Source organism: Cricetulus griseus, chromosome 4 (assembly GCF_003668045.3).
Source record: "Cricetulus griseus strain 17A/GY chromosome 4, alternate assembly CriGri-PICRH-1.0, whole genome shotgun sequence".
Taxonomy (NCBI): Eukaryota; Metazoa; Chordata; class Mammalia; order Rodentia; family Cricetidae; genus Cricetulus; species Cricetulus griseus.
In genome coordinates this window covers 110,745,618-110,759,743 of record NC_048597.1, presented here as the reverse complement: position 1 = coordinate 110,759,743, position 14,126 = coordinate 110,745,618, and the positions used below count along the sequence as shown (strand labels likewise).

General features: G+C 43.8%; 1 protein-coding gene across 3 annotated transcripts in view; it reads left to right on the top strand.

The window, feature by feature from the left end:
- Auts2 (activator of transcription and developmental regulator AUTS2) overlaps positions 1 to 14,126 on the top strand; it is a 1,069,576-nt gene that overhangs the window by 1,016,872 nt on the left and 38,578 nt on the right. The window lies entirely within an intron of this gene.

Sequence of the window (14,126 nt, the reverse complement as noted above, 5' to 3'; positions counted from 1 at the left end):
CTCTGATCATTCCCCATATAACCATTTCACCTGAAAGAGAAATTTGCATTATTTTATTCTATTATTTGTTTGTGTGGCTGGAATAAGGACCACTGAGGTATTCGGTATCTTTAACTGACCCATCCCCTTTCTCTGGAGCACATTGTCTGACAGTGATTTAAAGAGTCTTTCTTCTCCCAGTCATTCCACCAGCCACTCTTTCTCCCAAGGAGCTTCCATAAAAGGAAATCCTACACCCAGCCTGGGGTGGCATCAGCCACCAGGGAGGGAGGAACCACTGTTGGTGAAAGGGAGAGGCCAAACATGCTTGACCCTTTGTGACAAACAGCCTGGCCTTTCCACTCCACCTTTAAGGTGAGCTTGGGCTCCTGAGTGGATGTACCTGCTGTCATTCCTGAAGCAACGCAGCATGGGTTCCCTGCTCTACCTCTGCATCTCTGCAGGCATGGTTCCTTCCTGGCTCTGATGACTCCCCTACATTCCCTGGGAGTGGCTTCTCTCCTGTTCTTGCTTTCCAGGGAACAGCCCCTGCCCAGGATCCCTGGGGGGAATGGGAGTGCTCATATTCTATCAGAGCACTTATCATTAAATTATACTATTCTGTTTATTTAAACCTGCCTCCCACCCCCACCCTACATGTTGTGCATGAGTCTATGTGTAGGGACCAGAGGACAACTTTGATGACAACCTAGGAGCCTTCCATCCGTTCTGGTTGAATTTTTTATTAATTATTGTTTGTAAGTATGTGTGCATGAATGTTATAGACAATGTTGTGAAGTTGTTTCTCTTTTGTACCTTTATGTGCCATCTGGGGATTGAACTTGGGTCTTCAGGCTTGAGCAGCAAGCACTTCACTGAATGAGCCAGTTAGTCAGCCCTCATCTTGTTTTTTTGAGACAGTCTTTCACTGGCACCTGTGGCTGCTTGATTAGGACATTGTGTTGGCCAGGGAGAACCAAGGATATGCCTGTCCCCATCTCCCTTGCTTCGGGGTTATAAGCATGGTCCCACCATGGCAGGCATGTTGGATGCTGGGAATAGAATGCAAGTCTCTATGCATGTGTAGCAAGTGCTTTACCTCCTGAGTCATCTCCCCTGCTCCTTGTTTTAATTGTTCTTTCAGGAAGTTGTAGGCTCCTTTAGGGCAGGATCCAGTTCTTTTTGTTCTTTTGAGACGGGGTCTCATGTAATCCAGACTGATTTTGAACTCACTATGTAGCTAGCAATGTCTTTGAACTCCTGATCTCTCCCTGATTGTTCTATGGTCCCAGCACTTGGGGGGTAAAACAGGAGAACTACTTAGTTCCAAGCCAGTATAGGCTACTTGAGACCCTGTGTCACCCAAATCCAGGCCCTCTGAGAGAAGTGAAAGCAGTGTTGACTGGGAGATGAACGGGACTAGCGGGGAGGTGTGTGATCTTTTGAAGGACAGACGGACTGTGTGTGGGCAGTGGGGAGGGCTCCGCCTTGCCCTCCTTCCAGCTTCTGTTTCTCATTACGGTGGGTGTGGTTGCCTCTTGTGGTTTGGTCTTCTGTCTCCCTGATGAGTAATGATGTTGAACATCTTTCCATTTGCTCCTGAGATGTTTATATATCCTCTTTGAAGAACTGCCGATTCAAATCCTTTGTCCACTTAAAAAAATAGTTTCTATTATGTTTATTTGTGTATGCGTGTGCACATTCATGCCACAGCTTGGCCAGGGGGAACAACTTGGTGGGAGTCTGTCCCCTCCTTCCTCCCTGTGAATTCAGGGAATTGAAATCGGATCACCAAACTTGGCAGGAAGCACCTTTATCCACTGAGCCATGTATTTATTTGTTGTTACTGTGGACTTGGAATAGTTCTTTATATACTTTGAGTTACAGTTGTGAGTTACCATGTGGGTACTGGAAATTGAACCCTGGTCCTATAGAAGAGCAGCCAGTGCTCTTAACTGCTGAGCCATCTCTCCAGTCCTTATACATTGGATCCTAGACCATTATCATAGGATTTGCAAATATAGTCTCTTGTTTTATGAAGTTTCCTTCCTGTTTTTTTTTGTTTGTTTGTTTTGTTTTTTTGAGGGAGGAGTCTTACTTTACAGCTCAGGCTGGGCTCGAACTATTGTAGTCTTCCTGTCTCCACCTCCTACGTGCTAGCTAGGTATCCACCACATACCAGACAGCATGTACCCTTTTTTTTTTTTTAAATGTGTTCTTTGAAATTTTATTCCTGAACACATGTGTCTTGATTACATTAACTCCTACTTCCTCCCTCTAGCTCCCCTGGGGTTCCTCCAAACAATATCTCCCTCCCAACTTCATGTTTTTGGTTTTGTTTTGTCTAACTAATGATGCTCAAATATGCATGGATGTGGAATCACGTCAGGGCAAGGACAGCCTACCAGTAGCCACTCCCCAATGGAAAGTTCTCTGCCTCCCTCCTGCCAGTAGCTCTCAGCTGGACCCCTTTCCCCACTCCATGCTGGAATTTTTAAATGGCTTGACTTTATATGGGTCTCCTGCAGGGAACTGTAGAGGCTGTGATTTCATGTGTGCAACAGCCATCTCATGCCCGGTGCTTGGCATTTCATGGCCCTTCTCCTGTTCTTCTTTACATTCTATGATGCTCTAAGCCTTGGAGGTGAGAAATGACATAGATGTCCCATGTATGGCCAAGCTCTCACAGTCATTTATTCCAAGAATGGAATGTTTCGGTCGGGGAGGCCCCAGAGGTGTCCAAAACAATGCAAGCTATTACCATTGCTGCTGATGGCCTCCAGTTCTAAGTGGTGGGACCCTGTTGCTGAAGATATCTCACACCTAGGACCTAGAGCTGCAATGTTGTCTGATTCCCAAACAATGCTTGAGGTGCATATGATGTGGGAGGTTGCCCTTCTGTCCATGGGGGAGCTGTGGTGGAAGAGGGAGACTCACAGAAACACACACCTGACCCCTCCAATTTTGTGTCTTACTCACCTGCCATGGGCCCATTAATTATAATCAGAATTAGAATTAATTAGAACTCAGCTTTGCCTTTTTGGTAGAATCACTTTATGTGGCATTCAAGAATAATAAACATTCACACCCTAGGCTTTTTAATGGTCTGAGGCTGTGGAGGATTGTATGGAAAGGTTAGCCTCTTGAGCACTAGGCTCTGCAAAACCGGGAACCTGTCTGCAGAGATAACAGCTGCTCAGCTGTGTCTTATCCTAGCTGGGATACATTCCAGACTCTCAGAGACAGAGAGCAGGCAGTACTTAATAATCTTAATGATCACGGCTTGCAATTTGGGAAGAAGCTCGGTGGTAAACAGTCGGTGTAGTGCAGTGGTAGAGCACCTGCCTAGAATCCCCCAGTGAGGGACTGAGAATGTGGCTTAGTGATAGAGTTCTTGCCTAGAATTCCCCAATGAGGGGCTGGGGTGTGGTTCAGTGGTAGAACACCTACCAAGAATCCCCCAGTGAGGGGCTGGGGGGGTGTGGTTCAGTGGTAGATCACCTGCCTAGAATCCCCCAGTGAGGGGGCTGAGCTGTTTCAGCAAGGTCAAGACAGCATAGATGTAAAACAGCTATTCACAGCATATTGAAAGTCAAGAGCGGAGAGAAATGGATGAATACAAATCTCTTTTTCTCAGCCTCTTCTCTACCCTTATCTAGTCCAGGATACAAATCAAGAGAAGTGTTACAACTCATATTCAGAGTAGGCATTACTACATCAATTAATCAGTTAAGAAAACCAGTCCAGGAGCCTGGAACAAAACGGCTCTAGGTTCAAGAGTGCTCACTGATCTGGTGGTAAACCCAAGTTCAATTCCCAACACCTAAGTTGAGTGACTCACAATTGCCTATAACTCCAGTTCCAGGGAATTCCCTGCCCTATCCTAGCTGCCACATGCATGTGGCATATATACAGACAAAGACATAAATAAAAACAAAATTAAAAACTTCTTTTTTTTTTTTTTGAAGAAAATCACTCATGGATGTGGCTCACCGGCCAGAGTCCCTCCTTGAGACTCTTCCCAGGTGAGTCTACATTGTGTAAGGCTGTATAAAACTGTCACAAATGGCTAAATTATATTTTCTGCTACTTAAAATTATTATATGTAAATGAGTCAAGCCTTAATTCTATGGGACTGAATCAGGTCAAGAGGGATTTACCTTCTGGGACTGTATGATGCCAGAGAATCTTGAGCTGTGTCTGAGGCAGTGGCTCAGACAGCGCCCCTCTAGCATGCAGGAGATCCTGAGTTCAGTTCCCAGCATATACCCTCACACAGCTCTGCCCTGTATACCGTCAGCACCGTAAAGGAACAGGTGAGAGTCACCAGGACAGGGAGAGAAGTGTTTCAGAGCCCTGAAGCCTGAGGCTCCACCTTGACATGGAGAGGAGTCCTTGCCTGTTATTATTGAGGTTTTAATTAGCAGCAAAATACAGTCTAGATTCATTATTAGGTTGTAGCCAATTAGCAATAAACATTTTAATATGAAAATTAATTATATTAAAAAATTCTGGTACTGGGAATCAACTGAGCCCTCTGTTGAAGGCTTTATACAGGCGTACACACACGTGTGTGTGTGTGTGTGTGTGTGTGTGTGTGTGTGTGTGTGTGTGTATGTGTGTGTTTTGTAAGTTTTGTAAATTACATCACCCACTCCTCATAAGGACCCCAATGATACACTGAAGTATGATTCCATCAAAGTTCACCCTGGGGAACCACTGAGTTTACTGGTTTAACTCAGAGCATGAGTGATGGGTCACTGACAGGAGTGTGAGTGACACCAAAGCAGCCTCAGTGGAAAGTCTTCACTGAACATGAATGATGGATGACTTCCCCATAGCCACATAGATGGAGCCCCTTAATTAACCTTTCCCAGCCTATATACCCCAGCACCTCAGAGTCCCTCGGGCCCCTGGCCAAGTGCAGTTATAGCAGAATTTTGTACAAATAGCTGGGAGGAGGGGGAGTGGCTGGTAAGGGTCTAAAGACCTTTTCCATGTCCTCTTAAAAGGAGGGGATGTCAACCTTCTACAGGCCATTTCCTGGCTAATGCTTGGGAGGTGCTTCCTTGGGAGGACCAAATTCTATATCACATAAGCTTGTTACATATTGTGGAAGGAGTGAGTAAGGAACATTAGGTCATCCCGGTTCTGCATACTAATAAGTTCATTACCATGTGGAGGAGGACAATGCCCAGATGCTTTTTATAAACATTGAAGGTTCTCCCCCACACCGACCCGTTCCTTGGAGTCTGTAACCTTAGACTCTTTCCATCACGAATTTGCCTGATTTGTGGGTGCTTCTGCTACTTGTGCCTTCTGTGCACAGAAAAGCAACACAAACCATAGGCTTAGAGGACTTGCTGTTTGGGACAAGACATTTAATCACAGACAGATTAAAAAGCAAAGATTAAGGGCTGGGGGGTGTAGTTTAGCTAGTAGAGAGCTTGCTAGGATACTTGGAATCCTGGATTGCATCCCAACACTATGTGAACCATGTGAGGTGGTGCATGCACATCTGTAATCCCAGGGCCCAGGAAGTGGAGACAGGGGGATCAGAAGTTCAGGAACATCCTCAGTTACACAAGAAGTTGAAGGCTCGCCATGACATCCTGTTTTTAAAACAAAGGGGGAGGGTAATTTAATAGACATGTACATGTTTGTTACAGTACTAAAGAAGAGGGTGTGTGTGTGTGTGTGTGTACACGTGTGTGTACATAGGTGTAGGTGTGCATGCACACTCGTGTTTATTCCAGTCGAGGTTAGTGATACAGTGGTGTTGCTCAGAAGCCATCCACTCATGGAGACAGGGCTCTCACTGGCTTGGAACTCACCAATTAGGCTGGGCAGATAGGGAGCCCCAGGATTTGGGAGATGGCTTATCAGACCCAAATTCAGTTCCCAGCATCCAAGTTGAGTGGTTCACACTGCCTGTAATTCCAACTCCAAGGGATAGGCCTCTGCAGAAACCTAAACACATGTGGCATACACCCTGATAAACACAAATGCGTAAATTTAAAAAAAAAAAAAAACCTTTGTAACTGAAAAATAGGATCAGAACATTAGATATCTAATCAGTTAACTTTTATTTATTATCTCTCTCTCTCTCTCTCTCTCTCTCTCTCTCTTTCTGTGTGTGTGTGTGTGTGTGTGTGTGTGTGTGTGTGTGTGTACCCAGGTACACATGCACTGAGGTCAGAAGAGAACTTTCTGGAGTCTGTCCACTGTTCCTCATGGGATCTGAGATGTAACTCTGACCATCAGACTTGCACACCTATACTTGTGCCTCATGTGCACCATCGCCAGCCCTAATTAGTAATTTCTTAAACTCTTTAAAACTACAGTCTTTCTTATCTCCTGAATTCTTAGAGAAGCCCATGGTTTATGAATCAGTTTTCCTTTTTTTTTTTATTTCATGTAGTTTTCTTTGTGACCCAAGCCTGTTTTGCTATGCCAAAGATTTCTGAAACTAAGTTAATTTATTTAGTGTGTGTGGGGTACACACATACCAAGGCACATGTGTGGAGGGGAAAGGACAGCTTGCTAGAGTTGCTTGTCTGTCTTCTTCCACCGTGCGGATACCAGGGATCAAATTTAAGTCATTAGGTTTGACAGCAAGCACCTTTAACCCATGAGCCATGCTGCTGGCTTCTTTGCTGGAGATTTTTATTGTGTTTGGATGAAACCCTGTTTCCATCCCATGAGGTACAACGGCTTTGTCTTTGTTTGAGCTTTCTGTCTGTAATTCATTGTCCCTTACCATTTCCTGGTTATTTATTTACTTTTCCCGTACCAGGGATTGAACATAGGGCCTCTTGTGTGCTCAGCCAGTGGTCTACCACTCAGCCACACTCCCCGCTTTCTCACTGGGGGATTCTATGCCCACACTCCACTTCGGACCAGCATTTCAAGCCTTCTTTTTGCATGCTTTTATTTGCATGTGTGTTGTATACATGCACATGGAAGTAGGGGCCACATATCAACATCTGGTGTCTTCTTTGATCATTGCCCATGTTATCTTCTTTGTTTTTGAGATAGGGTCTCATTTTGTAGCCCTGGCTGGCCTAAAACTCACAGAGATCCGCCTGCCTTTGCCTCCTGAGCGCCAGCATTAAAGGCATGTGCCACTCTGCCCAGCAACCTTATCTTTTCAAGCAGCGTCTTTTCCCTTAATCGGGTACTCAATGGTTGGTGACACTGGGGTGCTAGAAACTCCAAGGATCTGCCTGTCTCGGTTCTCCCTGCATTAGGGTGGTCACAGACATCCCTCTTCCCAGGTTTTTGCATTTGTTTATTTTGGGGTAGAGAGTGGGCAAGCTTATTTGTATGGATGTTAGGGTACAGCTTACAAAGAAGTTTGTCTTCTCCTTCCACCATTGGATTTGATGGATCAAACTCGGGTCTCCAGGCTTGACCAAAAGTGCCTTTACCCACCTGCATTCAGTGGCATGATACTGCCGGTAACTCCAGTTCCAGGGCATCCAATACTCTCTTCTGGCCTCCAGGCACTTACACACACACACACACTATTACCACTTCAAACACATACAAATAAAAAGAAATAAAAAAAAAAAACAAATTTGAGAAAGTGCCATACTGTAGAACCAAGCTAGCCTAGAACTCTGTATGTAGACCTGGCTGGCCTTGAACTCACGGAGCTCCACCTGTGCTGTGAACAAAGGCATGAGCCACCACATTTGGCTATAAGTCAATCTTTTGAACAGTAAGAATTGAAGAAGACACCTCTGTCCTCACACATGTACACATGCTCCCATACCTACCCATTCACATGTATACACATGCACCACTCATACACATGTACAGAATAAGTAGCTAAACATAAATATGTAAAGCATTCAGGCTAAAAATCCTGTGACCCTTCTGCATAACCATTCCCTGGTGTAAGACTGTTTATATTTTCTTATTTACTTTCCCTTCTCTGTGTTTGTGTTCATGAAGGCTGTAGGCTGTGGGGGAGTCCACATATATGCATACCAAAGGCAGACACCAGCCGGGCCCACCCATTCCTGGTTATTAAAAAACTCCATGCTTTTGATTGCCCTACTTTTTTTTTCTTGTAATACAGAAATAACCAAGCTATTAGAATCCTTTATGATCCAAAGCAGAACATTAGTTTTATTATATATGGAAAATGGCTCCTTAAACATCAAAATGACATCTAATTATTTCCCATTGGCTTGTATTATATGCTATTATTTTATTGCAGTATACTGTCCAATTACAGAAACGACTCCAAAGTGGCATAATTTTTCTGGCTTAATGTGTAATTGTTTATTGAGTGTTTTTCTCATTATGGTGATTTTTTTCCTTTTAGAATTGCATTTATAAAGAAACTTGCTTAGATTTTTGTAAATTGATTATTATGTAGTTAAAGAATCAGGCATTCAGGCTATGGGTGACACTGTGCTCAGAACTGAAGGAAGTATAAGATTTAAAGAGACCTATCCTTCTGTCTCAAAAAACCTGAAGCTGAAGGGCTGGAGAGATAGCTCTGCCTTTAAGAGCACTTGCTGCTCTTGCAGAGGACCTGAGTTCAGTTCCCAACATCCATGTCTGGCAGCTAAACCATCTGTATCTCCAATTCCAAGGGATCCAATCTGATGGTCTCTCCTGGTCTCTGTAGGCACCTACAGATACATGCACATACTCATACACATAAATTAATGTCTTAAAAAAGCTAAAGTTGTATTAAAACCCCAACAGCGATAAGCTGTATTGATATCCAAATATATATTCATTTGCTTATATTTGGGGAAAAGATATAGTAAAAGATTCTGTAAAATGATGTGTTCTGTATTAGTTTAAAAGTTAGTGCCTAAGCCACACAAGCAGCAAGTGTGGCATAACATGTCATTAGAGGGGCTGTTGACAGTGTCTAGCTTTAAGTAAGTGGCTAAGTCAAGTATGGTGGCTTGGGCCTGAAATCCCAACTACTTAGGAGGCTGAGGTGGGAGGAGGCAACAAGAAAACCAAGGCAGATGAAAATATCTCTTGTCATTTTCATCTATGTTTGTTTTCTTGTCCTCAATGTATCATAAAGAGGAGAGCACATTCAAATACAAACTTGAGGTTGCAAGTCTCCACAAGTGTAGTGTGTGGTAAAGATGGTTGACTTCAGCTATCAGAAATAACCTCTCTGACAAAGTGCTGCAGATCAGTGTCCAGAGCCAAGTAGTAGACATGTAGCAGCCCTTGCCTACAGATGGTTCGGGTCAGCAGAGCAGTAGAAGTGGATTTGAGGCTTGGGAACTACCCTCTCTTCACTGAAGTGCTCAGGCACGTGTCCTTCAGGGAAACTTTCAGATAAGTGTGTCATTTTTCTGCTTCTTCAACAGTGGAAAGCTATGTCTGCTTGGCCTATCTGCCATATGCTGCAGCCCAGCATGACCACTGTCACAGCCCCTCCTAGCTCAGTTCTGGATGGACCACCCTCTCCATAAACACCCAGTTATGTCACCAGTGTGTTTCACTACCCTACACTCTCCAGTGATGTTTCTTGTCAACTGCTAGTATAGTGCCTTTCTAGGCAGCAGCTGTTCTGATAAGCCACACCCTAGCCCCTCATTGGAGGATTTCAAGCATGTGTTCTATAGCTGAACTACATCCCAGCACTTGAAGGAATGTTTAAATTTTGGGACAAGTTCTTGCTAAGTTGCCCAGTGTGGCCTTGACACTGATCTGAAAATGGCAAGAGATGCTATTTTCCTACTAAGAATGTATTACACAGATGGGTTGTAAAAATGAACTTAAGGGGTCTGGTGATCAGGCTCAGTAGGTAAGCATGCTTACTGTGCAAGCATAAAGATCTGAGTTCAAATCCCCAGAACTCCATGGTATATGCCTGTAATCCCAACACTTAGAGGAATATGGAGACAGGAAGATCATTGGGACTTTCTGGGCCACAGTCTAGCTCCAGGTTCAGAAAGAGGTCCTGTCTCAGAGAAATAATGTGGAGGGTGACAGAACAAGGGACCTGATGTCCCCTGCCAGAATTGCATATAGATGCACAGGCACACATACCCCCACATATCCATGTACATAAACCACACATTTTTATGCACACCGAAAGTCAACTTAATGATTAGTAGACTGGGCCTTTAAAAAAGAAAAAAGAAAAAGAAAACTGGGGATGTAGCCCAGTGTTTGTCTGGCATTCATGAAGCCCTGGGCTTGATCCCAGCACTGCATAAACTAGGCATTGTGGTGCACACCTGTAATCTCCTAAGGAAGAGAGTATTGGCAGTAGGAGATCTGAAGTTCAAGGTCTTCTCTGGCTGCATATGGAACTCAAGGCCAGCCTGGAGTATATGATACTCTGTCTCAAAAATAAAAGGAAAAGAGAAACACTAGGCCCAGTGTCCCACAAAAATAATGGCGGGCTTCTATCAGGCTCCCACCCGGTGTTCATGTGACTACATTGGAATGTTGAGGTTGTAAGGTACACTTGGAGATGATGGAATTCAAAACTTAACTGAGGGGGGAAAAATTGAAATTCCACTTTTCCTTTTTTTAACTAAACAATCAACGGCTTAGTTCCATTTCTATCACAGCGAGTAGTGTGAACAGACTGGGGAGCAGTTTCATGCCTGGCCCTCAGGAGAATATACAGGATACATTTGCCAAATAGAGGATTTCTCTCCCAAGGAGAAGCCCAGTTCTCACCATAAACCCCTGGGGACAGGACAGGAGTATGACTCCGAGAGGACACTGTTTGCTTTTAGGGTGTTGGTTGAAGCTCTGAAGGCAGAGCTTCTTCCTGTACCCACATGTGACAGCTCTGGGAACTTGGTGAAAATTTGCTGTGAGCACTGGCTCAGTTGGTCTCATGCTTCCTATGCAAGCGGGAAGGCATGAGTTCAGGGTCCTAGAAGGAACATGCAAAAAAACCCCACCACCAACAGCAACAACAACGAAAAACTAAGTGTAGTAACACACTTTCCGTCCTAGAACTGGGGAGGTGGAAACAGGAGGGAGAGGGAGAGCGAGGTGAGAACATGGTTGCTGTATGAGGTAGGTCATTTCATTTTCAAGAAGGATTTTATTGGTGTGTTGGCAGTCTCTGAAGTCTGCACTGAGCCAGGTCTGCACTGCACTCACTTAGGTGGCATATTCTCATGTCCTCACACTGTGCTGGGCAAATGATGGGATTCAAAACTTGCCTGCTCTTTTCCTGGCCCATCCCATACAGCTTGAGGACTGTGTGTGAAGTTGAGATTCTGGGGTTCTTAAACAATATTGGAAGCATCCAGCCCCAGCCCCAAGAGATGCCAGGCTAGTTCTTTCATTCTAATTTTGATCTTCCATGGACTTGGCCCCTCATCACTATTTTTTTAACCTTTAAAAAATTACATCTCTCTCTCTCTCTCTCTCTCTCTCTCTCTCTCTCTCTCTCTCTGTGTGTGTGTGTGTATGTGTGTGTGTATGTGTGTGTGTATGTGTGTGTGTATGTGTGTTTACAAGTGCAAGCACCCATGTAGAAGTCAGAGGAGTATTTGCTGAAGTTCATCTTCTTCCACAGCATGGGTTTGGGGGATCAAACTCAGATGGTCATAGCAGCAAGCGCCTTTATCTGCTATTTCACAAGCCCTCATCACTCTTATTTTCTGAAAGCAACAAAGGAAATGAAATGTTTAGCAATTGGGGTTGGTCATGAAAGGCCCTTTGTTCTGTAGCAAAACCTGATCATGCAGAGTATTAGGTACCGTTCTTGCTGGGAACACACACATGACAGAAACAGCTTAAGGAGGGAAGACAGCCCATCATGATGGGAAAGGCATGGTGGCCAGTGCAGAAAGTGTTATATCTCACGACATCCACAGTCAGAAAGCACAGAGAAATAAATGCTGGTGTTCAGCTTGCTGTCTCCATTTCATAAGTACAGGATCCCAGTCTGTGGCTAGCCAGTGCTGCCCTCCTTGGCGGTGGGTCCTCCTGCCCCAGTGTAACTTGTATAGAAACTGCATTGTGGACACACCCAGAGATGTGTTTCCATGGTGATTCTGCATGCTGTTAAGTTGACAGTAAAGACTCACCATCATAGATGGCCACTGTTAAATCGGTGTCTGATGTGCCTCTTGGCGGCAGATCATTGACTTTGTGGTATTAGGAGCATTGGGCATAAGCTGATGGTGCTCCATCAGTGTTGGGTCAGGTGGAGGGAAACGTGAAATAGGTGTGATCATCCTGGGTCTTAGGCTACGGTCCCTATCGGATTAACCCATCCTGGGTAATTTCACAGAAGCCACCCTTTATCTTGTATGTTTGTTTATTTGTATTTTGTGTGCATTCCCATGTATGCCACCACATATGTGTGGCGGTCAGAGGGCAACTTGCAGGTGTTGCTTATCTCCTATCTCATGTACCCAGGGATCAAACTCAGGCTTGGTGGCATGCACCTTTTATCTACTGCACCATTCTGGTGGGTGGCCTACATTAAATAAATAAGTAAATAAATAAATAAATAAATAAATCCCTCCCCTAGGTGAGAATTCTAAAAGACTTGAATCAGTGAATTCTTTGAGGGTGGAGGAGCTCATTTTAAAAAGTAATATCCCCTTTTTTTGTTTCTTGCCTGGCAGTACATTTTCATGTTACAAACATTGAGAAGTTAAGAAAAAAAAATCATATGCTCGGAGCCATGTTTTTCTATGTAGTTTTGTCAGCCTGTGTATACATGTATAGTTTTACACTGATAACTTTCAGCATTGAGACCAAAGTGACAATATTTTTTACATTCCTTAGTATAATTTTGTCCAGGTGGCTTCTGTTTGTTTCCTTGTTAAAAGGGTTTAGCTCATTATGTAACTATGGACCATGAGAGATGCCATCTTTTGTTGATTTTGTGGGTTGGTTTGTTTGGGTTATTTTTGTTTGGATTTAGCTTCTTTCTAGGTAGTACTCACTGCCCTTAAACTTTCTTGAGGGGAGGGGCAGGGTTTCTCTACACAGCCCTGACTGTTCTAGAACTCTCTTTGTAGACCAGACTGGCCTCAAAATCACAGAGATCTGTCTGCCTCTGTTTCCCAAATGCTGGAATTAAAGGTGTGCACCATCACCTCTGGCAAGATCCCAAACTCTAAACCACCTTTCTGTATTAGTTCCTTTACATTGCTCTGACAAAATACCAAACTAAAGCAACGTAAGAAAGGAGGGCTTTATTTGGCTTACACTTCAAGGATACAGTCAGTCAAACTGGGGAAATAAAAACACATCAATAAAAATAAAATCCATTTTTAAATGACTCAATAATGCCCTCCAGTGATTGTCACAGCCAAATAGCACACTATACATTTCTAAAAGTCTTCTTCTAGGGGTTGGCATCGTCTAATGAGAACTGCTTCTTAGATATTTGACTCCTCTCAGTCTCCCTCCCTCCTCTCTTTTTATTTGCAGATTTTGCATAATAAGCACTAATAAAAGATTTAGGATACATTGCAAAAAAATGTACAGCCCTATAATTTTCCTCTAAGAAGAAAATTTCCAAGAATTGCATGATATTTGTTATTGTAAAAAAAAATCATTGTTTGTATTTTTTTTTTATCTTTTGGATCTTTTGGTTTCTATTTGGGATTGACCCCCAGGGCCTTGTACATGCAAGAGAAGTGTGAATTCATGGTGTCATGCCCTTACTGTAGCTAGCCTGTAGAACAGGTTCCGGGGTCGGGGGTGGGGGTGGGGGTGGGGGGTGTAGTGACATAGTTACAACCACAAGAACGTACAGTTATCAAATGTCTGGACAACTAGAGCAAGCCACTTCTTTCCCCTCCAACTTCACATTTTATTGTTTGGTTTGAATGGTACTGGGGATGGAACTTCATGTAGACTAGGACATACCTTTAGCCCTTCGATAGGGTATCCTTGGCAGGCACTCTATATTGAACTACACCTCTGGCTTCTAGCAGGGGAAGGTGGCATTCTAGACAAGGGCTGTACACCTGAGTCACTTCCTTAGCCTTCATTGGAGACAATATTATCACCCATTTCCATTTCCTCTCCATACATATAAAAAAGTCCTTTTAGGGTGTTTCCATTTTTATGCTTTTTTTTTTTTTTTTTTTTTTAACACATCTGGGTGGTTTCCTGCGTGTATATCTGTGTACCACATTTGTGCCTGGTGCCTCCAGAGG